This window comes from Lucilia cuprina, chromosome 6 (assembly GCF_022045245.1).
Source record: "Lucilia cuprina isolate Lc7/37 chromosome 6, ASM2204524v1, whole genome shotgun sequence".
Lineage (NCBI taxonomy): Eukaryota > Metazoa > Arthropoda > Insecta > Diptera > Calliphoridae > Lucilia > Lucilia cuprina.
The window spans coordinates 12,238,721-12,250,275 of NC_060954.1; the positions used below are offsets into that span (position 1 = coordinate 12,238,721).

Sequence of the window (11,555 nt, forward strand, 5' to 3'; positions counted from 1 at the left end):
ATTTTGTTTATCGTAGAAATGTCTTAATGATGTCAGTTTCAACTTAACATTTGTTATGATCGGTGTAATAATCTAACAACTTTGTTAACTTTAAAGGAAATTTTTTTTACTTTTAAATAAATTTCGAAATTTTTATCAAGAGTTATGACTGACGGCTCTGATTAGTGTTTTAAAGTGTTTTTATTACTAAATTATTTTAACTTTAATTAAAATATTAATAAATTTTTATAAACAATTTGATAAAACAAGTTTCTATTTGTGATATTTTGAAATATTCAAAATCGGTTTATAACTGTAAGTATTGCTCGATTACAGTTAAATAGTTTTTTTTTTTGTTTGACAAAATATGACCTGAATTCCTCGAACTAATTTATCATCATTTCTTAACCACTCGACCCCAATTTTCACCAGTACATATATCCACTCTACTACATGCTACTGCAACACCATTCGCTCCACATTATGTGGCCCAACTTTGGACGTGTAAAAAGTGTTAATTTCCCAATTGCAGACTGATAAAAAGAATTATGAAATTAATTAACACCATGTTGCAGTTTTTTAACATTTTTGCAAAATTTTTGAGAGTTGGTTGACACACTTATGCCTTCAGTCTAGTTGTGTTCAAAAAACAGGCAACCAGCGTTTTTTTTCTTCTACCAATTAAATAACCAATACTTTTTCATATAATACTTACAAACTAGACTATAAATATGTGGGGGCCACTGGAAAAAAACCTAGACTGTAGATATGTAATAAAACCTGCAGTTTAGACTGTTAAAAAACTAGAACATTTACATAAAAAAAAACTATTCATTAGAGAGAGAGCGCGCGCGAAAAAACCGGTACATGAAGGTTTTAATAGACTTTTTAAAATTTAGAAAAAAAAAACATTTTAAATTATTCTAACATTTTTGTTCGAAAAAATAAGTAAACGACAGTTGCTGGTTAATGGCACCGTTTCTAGGTGAGAAATTCATTAATAACACGCGACTAAATTGTTTAGAACAGAAAAAGAAACAACTTCATAAAAACAAGTTTCTTTGTTTGGTGCACTAATTGCCCACAGCTGATTAATTTTACACAACTTTTTGTTTAAATCAATTCAAATTAAAATCTAAACTTTAGCTTAAAATCTTCAATTCAACAACATGAAGTAGGATTAAAGACCTAGTAGAGACATTGATCTATAGTCAAGACTATAAACTGATATGTAAGTCTAGGCAGCTCTATATTCAAGACTATAGACAGATTCAAAGTCAAGACTATAGACCGATTAATAGTCAAGAGAATAGACTGACTAATAGTAAAAATCTAAAGACAGTGCTCTAAAGTCAAGCTTATAAACTGATGGCTCTATAGTCAAGACCATAGACTGTAGACAGATCTGTAGTACTAAAGACTGTAGCCTGATCTGTAGTACTAAAGACTATAGAATGATTTATAGTCAAGACTATAGAATGATCTTTAGTTGAGACTATACAATGATCTATAGTCAACTCTATAGAATGATCTATAGTCAAGACTATAGAATGATCTTTAGTTAAGATTATAGAAAGATCTATAGTCAAGACTGATCTTTTGTCAACAACATAGACTGATCTATAGTCAACAACATAGACTGATCTATAGTCAAGACCAATCATTATTCACGACTGATCTATAGATCTATAGACAAGACCGATCTTTAGTCAAGAACATAGACTGATCTACAGCCAAGACTATAGACTGATCTATATTACTCAAGACTATAGACTAATCTAAAGTCAAGACTATTGAATGATCTATAGTTAAAACTGCAGACTGATCTATAGACAAGACTTTATATTGATCTATATTCAAGACTATAGACTGACCTATAGTCAAGAATATAGAAAAGATTATAGACTGATTTAGGCTAACTTATAGTTAAAACTATAAACAGATGTATAGTACTCAAGACGATATATAGTGATCTATAGTCAAGATTATAGAATGATCTGTAGTCAAGACTATTGAATGATTTATAGTCAAGTCTGCAGACTGATCTATAGTCAAGACTATAGCCTAATCTTTAGACTGATCTTTAGTCAAGACTATTAAATAATCGATAGTCAATACTATAGAATGTTCTCTAGTTAAGGCAATAAAATGATCTATAATCAATACTAAAGACTGATCAATAGTCAAGACTATAGAATGATCTATAATCAAGACTAAAGATTGATCTATAGTCCAGACTATAGACTGATCTTAAGTCGAAACTACAGTGTAATCTTTAGTCAATAATATAGACTAATTTATAGTCAAGACTATAGACTGATCTTTAGTCAAGACAATAGACTGATCTAAAGTTGAGACCATTAACTGATCTAAAGTCAAGACTATAGACTGATATATAGTCAAAAAATAGACTGATCTATAGTCAAGACTATAGACTGATATATAGTCGAGAAAATAGACTGATCTATAGTTGAGACCATGAACTGATCTAAAGTCAAGGTTACAGACTGATCTATAGTCAAGACTATAACCTAATCTATAGTCAAGTCTATAGACTAATCTATAATCAAAACTATAGACTGATCTATAGTCAGACTATAGACTAATATACAATCAAGACTATAGACTGATCTATACACAAGCCTATAGACTGATCTATATACTAGATTTCAGACTGATCTATAGTCGATACTATAGACTGATCTTTAGTCAAGACTATAGACTGATCTATAGTCAAGAAAATGCACATACTGATCTATAGTTAAGACTTTAGACTGACCTATAGTCAAGAGTATGAACTGATCTCAACTCAAGATAATTGACTGATCTATCGCTATTCTCCTTAGGCAAGATTCTAGTTAATAATAACGCTGATCTTCAGTCAAGTCTAGAAACATATTCATATGTAATCTTGCTATGTGGTTCCATCGCATTAAAATTATTTCAAAACCCCAACTCATAAAAATTATTAAAATGTTTTTTTTTTTTGTTTTTTGTTAATTTCAAACTAAATAGTTGTTGAAATCATAATTTATGATACAACAACCTAAGACAATTAAAATTTCAAAATTCTTCAACTTCAACAGTTAATCATAACTTTTATTGTTTAACTGAACAGAAAAACAAAATCACAGACAACAAAACTAATAAAAAAAAGATAAATTTTATAATTTCCGTTTTAAATTTTATGCCTTTTTAATGTCTTCTACCTTCCGTCGTAGCACAGCAAAAAGTGATCAACTGCTGTGCTGTGTGTTTTTTTCCTACTTCTTGTCAGCACCTTTAAGTTGCTTATCAAATAATACATTTTCTAATTGCACAAGTGTGTCTGCAAATGGAGCATAGAATATTGTTAAAAGAAGTTAAACAAATATTTAATTACAAAAGAATTGTTTATAGGAATTAAACAAACATTTAATTAATATTTGTATTTTTCTAAATTTTATGTTTCATATTTGCTTATCAGTAAATATTGACAAATTTGGAAGTAGAGTTTAATTATTGTTGTATTTGAAAAATGTTTTCTTGCTGTGTGTTTTTTTTTTTTTGTTAAATTTTAACAATTATTTGTTCAATTGTTTAACGTTTGACTTTATTTAAATATATTTGGTTGCTAGCCAAATTTTTTTCTTATTAAATAAATAACAAAAACCGATTTTGGAGAAAACGTTCGATAGTCTCGGCTATATATAGATCAGCCTATAGTTTGGGCTAAAGAATAATCTATAGACTTGACTATAGATTAGTCTATAACATTTACAATGGATCAGTCTTTTCTATAATATAAAGTCTGTAGCCTTGTATGTAGATCAGTCTTTGATTTTGACTGTAGATCAGTCTAAAGTCTGGACTATAGATCATTCTATAGTCTTGGCAATAGATCATCCAATAATCTTGACTAAAGAGCAGTCTATATAGATTGGTCTATAGTCTTGACTATAGATGAGGTATGGTCTTGACTTTAGATCACTCTATAGTCTTGACTGTAGATCACTCTATAGTCTTAACTGTAGATCACTCTATAGTCTTGACTATAGATCACAATATAGTCTTGACTTTAGATCACTCTATAGTCTTGACTATAGATCACTCTATAGTCTTGACTACAGATCACTCTATAATCTTGACAATAGATCATTCTATAGTCTTGACTATAGATCACTCTATAGTGTTGACTATAGACCACTCTATAGTCTTGACTATAGATCACTCTATATTCTTAACTATAGATCACTCTATAGTCTTGACAATAGATCATTATATAGTCTTGACTATAGATCAGTATATTCAGACTTGACTATAGATTTCTCTATGGTCTTGACTATAGATTACTCTATGGTCTTGATTATAGATCACTCTATAGTCTTGACTATAGATCACTCTATAGACTATAGATTACTCTATAGTCTTGACTATAGATTACTCTATAGTATTGACTATAGATCCCTCTATAATCTTGACTACAGATCACTCTATAATCTTGACAATAGATCACTCTATAATCTTGACAATAGATCACTCTATAGTCTTGACTATAGATTAGCCTTGACTAGAGAATACACTATAGTCTTGACTATAGATTACTCTAAAGTCTTGACTATAGATTACTCTATAGTCTTGACTATAGATCAGTCTATAAACTTGACTACAGATCACTCTATACTCTTGACAATAGATCATTCTATAGTCTTGACTATAGATCACTCTATAGTGTTGACTATAGACCACTCTATAGTCTTGACTATAGATCACTCTATATTCTTAACTATAGATCAGTATATTCAGACTTGACTATAGATTACTCTATGGTCTTGACTACTACATTCTATAGTCTTGACTATAGACCACTCTATAGTCTTGACTATAGATCACTCTATTTTCTTAACTATAGATCACTCTATAGTCTTGACTATTAATCACTCTATAGTCTTGACTATAGATCAGTATATTCAGACTTGACTATAGATTACTCTATGGTCTTGACTATAGATTACTCTATAGTCTTGACTATATATCACTCTATAGTCTTGACTATAGATCACTCTATAGTCTTGACTATAGATCACTCTATAGTCATGACTATAGATCACTCTATAGTCTTGACTATAGATCACTCTATAGTCTTGACTATAGATCACTCTATAGTCTTGACTATAGATCACTCTATAGTCTTGACTATAGATCACTCTATAGTCTTGACTATAGATCACTCTATAGTCTTGACTATAGATCACTCTATAGTCTTGACTATAGATCACTCTATAGTCTTGACTATAGATCACTCTATAGTCTTGACTATAGATCACTCTATAGTCTTGACTATAGATCACTCTATAGTCTTGACTATAGATCACTCTATAGTCTTGACTATTGATCACTCTATAGTATTCACTATAGATCACTCTATAGTCTTGACTATAGATCACTCTATAGTCTTGACTATAGATCAGTCTATAGTCTTGACTATAGATCAGTCTAAAGTCTTGACTATAGATCAGTCTAAAGTCTTGATTATAAGTCACTCTATAGTTTTGACTATGGATTTTTCTATAGTCTTGACTATAGATTTTTCTATAGTCTTGACTATAGATTATTCTATAGTCTTGACTATAGATTACTCTGTTGTCCTCACTATAGATCACTCTATAGTTTTGAATATACATCACTCTATAGTCTTGACTATAGATTACTCTATAGTCTTGACTATAGATCACTCTATAGTCTTGACTTTAGATCACTATATAGTCTTGTCTATAGATCGCTCTAAAGTCTTCACTATAGATCACTCTATAGTCTTGTCTAAAGATCAGTTTATTGTATTGTCTGTAGATCACTGTATAATCTTACAGATCAGTCTATATGCTTGACTACATATCAATATATAGTCCTGACTATAGATCAGTCTATAATATTTATCACAGAGCAGAACGTAGCCTTTATACAGTTCTGTTCTAGACTTTGCTATAGATCAGTCTATATTTTACTATAAATCAATCTATAGTCTTGATTGTTGATCTGTCTTTAGTCATGACTATAAAATATTCTATAGTTTGTTCTATAGATCAGTCTATAGCCTGTGCTTTAGACTTGTCTTAATCTGGGCTATAGATAAGTTTATATACTTGACTACACATCAGTCTATAGTCTTGCATACAAATCAGTTTATTGTCTTGCCTATAGATCAGTCTCTAATATTGACTATATTTTAAATATAATTTTTGTTTATTCTCCAGATATTCACCTTTCGAATTAATTCTTATCTTTGTTTATTAAGAGCTTTACTAAAAACCACAGAAATCATTATGATGGTTTTCTTAAACTTAAGAGTAGTGATTAAAATTGTAACAAAATATAAAATTTATTAAAATTTTACACACATACTTGCAACCTCATTCAAAGTTGCACTTCATTTGCAAAAGCAATCATCATGTGGTTTATTAAGGGAATTTGTTGGATGGTGTTGTAATATTCATTTTTGTTCTTTAGCATTTTAGTTTCTTTCAACAACAGTGAAATTCAATTTTCCTTATCTAATCTTATCACTGAAGTAACAACTCAAACAATATTAAAACAAAACAATAACAAGAAGTTGGCAAAAATGTAATATACATACATACATGTTACAGGGAAGTTACTGTGTAAACACAAACATATGTACGCTAAAATAATGTTGAGCTACCACCACCAACCATTTCTCAACCATCACAATATCTTTTTTTGTTGTTCGTTTAACCATAGTTTGTGATTGTTGATGTTTCAAAGGATGTTGTTCAAACATTTGACATTGCTGATAACGATGACGATGTTGTTGTTCTTCTTGTGCTGTTGTTGATGCGGGTGGTTTGGTGGTCTTTTAACCAGCAACAGAGTTTATGCTGGAATATGAATTGTTGGTGATGTCGTTAACGTTTTGTTTCTTTGTTTTCTTAAAACCCTCATGTTTTTTGCCTCTTATTTTATCATCGCTTTAATAGAATGCTTGTGTTTTGCTAAGAACAGTGTGACGAAGATAAAAGGAAACAAATGATTGCGGAAATGTCATTTAAATAGCATTACATTTACATATGTTTATATTGCATGTCTATTACTTGTCTATAGATCAGTCTATAGCTTTCACTGTATATGAGTTTAAAGTTATGACTATAGATAATCTGTCTATAGTCTTGATTGCAGATCAGTCTTTTCAATACATCAGTCTATAACCTTTGGTTAGAATCAGTATATAGTCTTGATATAGTTTTAGTCAAATATCGGGACTATAGAACAATCTATAGATACGGCTACAGATCAGTCTTTAGCTACGATCATAAATCAGTTTTTGTTTCGACTGTAGATCAGTCTTTATTATAGGTCAGTCTATAGTATTTACTCTAGATCGCTCTGATTATTGTTCAGTTAAAAGTCTTGACTATAGATTTGTCTATAGTCTTGGCTATAGACTATAGGTCAGTCTATAGTCCTGAATTGAGAATAGTATATAGTCTTGACTATAGATCAGTCTGTAGTCTTGACTATAGATCACTTTATAGCCTTGACTATAGATCAGTCTATAGTTTTAACTATAGATCAGTCTATAGTCTTGACTACAGATCAGTCTATAGTCTTGACTATAGATCAGTCTATAGTTTTAACTATAGATCAGTCTATAGTCTTGACTATAGATCAGTCTATAGTCTTGACTATAGATCAGTCTATATCAAGACCAATCTATAGTCTTGACTATAGATCAGTCAATAGTCTTGATTGTAGACAGATCAGATTTTAGTCTAGACTGTCAGTCTTGGCAATAGATTAGTCTATACATTATTATATAGTTTTGACTATGGACTAGTGTATAGTATTGACTATAGATCAGTCTATAGTCCTGACTAGAGATTAGTATATAGTCTTGACTATAGATCACTTTATAGCCTTGACTATAGATCAATCTATAGTCTTTTCTATAGATCAGTCTATAGTCTTGGCTATAGATCAGTCTATCGTTTTGACTACAGATCAGTCTTTAGTCTTGACTATAGATCAGTCCATTGTCTTGACTATAGACAAGTCTATAGTTTTTACTATAGATCAATCTTTAGTCTTGATTGTAGATAGATCATGTTTAAGTCTGGACTGTCAGTCAGTCTATTATATTCTTAACAATTGTTCAGTTTGATGTCTGGACTATAGATCACTCTATAGTCTGGACTGTAGATCTTGAGTATAGATCACTCTATAGTCTTGACTATTTATCACTCTATTTTGTTGACTATTTATCACTCTATAGTCTTGAGTGTAGATTACTATATAGTCTTGACTGGAGATCAGTCTATAGCCTTGGCTCGTTAAGATCTCTTTAAGTTTATAGCCTTAACTGTAGGTCAGTTTATAGTCTCAGCTGTAGATCACTATATTTGAAGTCTTGATAATGGATTAATTTATAGTCTTGACTAAAGTTTATTCTATAGTCTTGATTGAATATCTGTTGATAATATTGGTTATACCTCAATCTACAGTCTTGACTATAGATCAGTTTTATTTGTACTATAATTTCTCATCTCTACGTTCCCTTCGACAACTGTTAAAACCATATTTACCGCAAAATAAAAAAAAGAACAATTTTCTCTCTAGTGACATATAAATCTGAAATGAAAGCAAATTGTTTTTCACATGACAGGTGCTTGAGAAAGTCCTGATAAAAAAAATAGTTAAAAAACGATTTATTTAAAGAAGAATTAAATCAATTATTTTTTCTTACTTTTAAGGTAAATAAAACACACACACATACACACTTTGAATAAAAAGGAATAAAAAAGAAAAATAAAACAAAATTTTCTTTCAATTAATTGTCAATGTTTTCTCTTTATTCGTGCAAATTGTATTTGGCAGATGTTTTTCACTTAAATTAATTAAAAACTTGTTCATTTCACTGTTGCTAATATTGTTGTTTGTGATAAGCTATTATTTGTAATCATCATCAGCAACATCTACATCATTCCATCACATGTTTGTTTAAAATTTGAGTGATATTTTCTACTTATTTTTCTTTTTTCCTTATAAAAATCGCTTTTATTTATTTTCTTTTTTTCTTCTTGTGACATGTGGAAATTTTACTTTTACACATATGGATTGTTGTTGTTGCTGCTGCTAATCTTGTTGCTATTGCATGTGATAGTAATGAATATGCTGCATTTCCTGTTTCAGGTTTTAATATTGTACTGCAGCAGTTGTCTAATGATTGCATGTTGGCGAACGTTTGTTTATCTTTCTAAAGGAACATGACATAGTTTTTTCTATGAATCAAAGATTCCAGTTTTTTTCTCCTTTTTTTGTTTTGTTTTTGGTATTTAAACTTGAAACCAGCTTGAGTTATTTTCAATGTCTGTTTCATGGAGAAAGAGAGTTTAATAGGGTGGCATTTATGACAGATGCTTAATTCAGTCTGTCTTGATAATATAACTTGACTACAGATCAGCATTTGATCTTTACTACAAATCAATCCATAGTTTCGACTATAGATCAGACTGTAGTCATGACTATAGATCAATCTATAGTATTGACTATAGATCAATCTATAGTATTGACTATAGATCAATCTATAGTCTTGACAGTCTTTACTATAGATCTATCTTTACTAAATTTCAGTAAATAGTCTTGGTTCAAGATCTGCATATATTGAATACAGATCAGTCTATAGTCTTGACTATAGATTAGTCTATAATCTTGACTATAGGTCTATAGTCTTGACTATAGATCAGTCTATAGTCTTGACTATAGATCAGTCTATAGTCTTGACTATAGATCAGTCTATAGTCTTGACTATAGATCAGTCTATAGTCTTGACTATAGATCAGTCTATAGTCTCGACTATAGATCAGTCTATAGTCTTGACTATAGATCAGTCTCTAGTCTTGACTACTTATCAGTCTACAGACTTGACTATAGATCAATCTATAGTCTTGATTAAGGATCAGTCTATAGTCTTTATTAAAGATCAGTTTATAGTCTTGACTATAAATCAGTCTATAGTCTTAACTATAGATCAGTCTATAGTCCTGACTATAGATTAGTTTATAGTATTGACTATAGATTAGTCTATTGTCTTGATAGTTTATTGTCTTGACTATAGATCAGTCCATAGTCTTGACTGTAGATCAGCCTATTGTCTTGATTATAGATCAGTCATGACTATAAATCAGTCTTTAGTGTTTACTATAAGTCTTGACTGTAGATCAGTCTATGATCGTAGCTTAGATCAGTCTATAATATTGAGTGTAGAGCAGTCTATAGTCTTGACTATAGAACTGTGCTGAATATGGTTCGGTTTTTACTATAGATCCATCTAAACTATTGTTTAGGGATCAGTCAGTTGTCTAAGCTATAGATCACGCAATAGTCTTGACTAAAAATCAGTCTAACTGTAGATCTGTTTGTATTTAATGGAAAGTTTTATCACACTCCCATTGGAACCATCTTATTTCTTTTTTTCTCCCAACTATACAAACATCTCTAAAAGTTTTTGCCATATTATTTCCTATTTGGCTTGAAAATGTGAACAATTATTTTTTTCTCTTTCTTGATTTATTTAGTTAGTATCTGTCTTCTCATGGTCTTAAAGAGGGGGGGGGGGGGGGAATAAAAAAAAGAAAACTGCTTAACTTTTCAGACAGGACAAATATGAACAAACATGATGTTGGTTTTCATTCATTTCTCTTCAATGCTTAATAGTCATGATTTTTCATTGGTAAATGTGAAGTTTAGCAAAACACCAAGCACCAAATGGTCTGGTTAAACAAAAAAGTTTCTCCAAAATAGGATGGAAAGTTAAATTTAGTTGGAATCATAAACAAAGAAAAAACAAGAAAAGAGTGTGTGTGCGTGGGAAATAGTCTTCAATTTTTTTATTTAATTTTCTAGTTGAATTTTTGTTTTTTCTAATTATTTAACTTAAATGCTTAAAAACTTTTTTTATCATTTACCAATTATTGGAAAAGTTTTTTTACATGAAAATATTCATTAATTTTAATGTTTGTAAAAAACTTGTATTAGCTCAAGTATGCATAACTAGTTTAAATTAATTAATATTAAATTAAATTAAAAACATGTTAATAAAAACAAATTGCTTTTTTTCAAATATAAAAAAGTTAGTCTATTCTATATTAGGGAATATACTAAATAATATATAGTCTTTAGTCTTAACTATTGATCAGTCTATAGTCTTGACTACAGATCTGTAAATAGTCTTAACTATAGAACAGCCTATATTCTTGACTATAGATCAGTCTATAGACTTGACTATAGATCAGTCTATAATCTTGACTATAGATCAGTCTATAGCCTTCACTATAGATCAGTATATAGTCAGTCTGTAGTCTTGACAATATATCAGTCTATAGTCTTGACTATAGTCTTGACTATAGATCAGTCTCTAGTCTTGACTATAGATCAGTGTATAGTCTTGACTATAGATCAGTCTATAGTCTTGACTTAAGATCAGTCTATAGTCTTGACTATAGATCAGTCTATAGTCTTGACTATAGATCAGTCTATAGTCTTGACTATAGATCAGTCTATAGTCTTGACTATAGATCAGTCTA

At 30.0% G+C, this 11,555-nt stretch overlaps 1 protein-coding gene across 1 annotated transcript in view; it reads left to right on the plus strand.

Moving 5' to 3' along the window:
• The window catches only part of LOC124420908 (putative polypeptide N-acetylgalactosaminyltransferase 9), a 28,267-nt gene that overhangs the window by 469 nt on the left and 16,243 nt on the right, over window positions 1-11,555 (plus strand). The gene's annotated exons all lie outside the window — the stretch shown is intronic.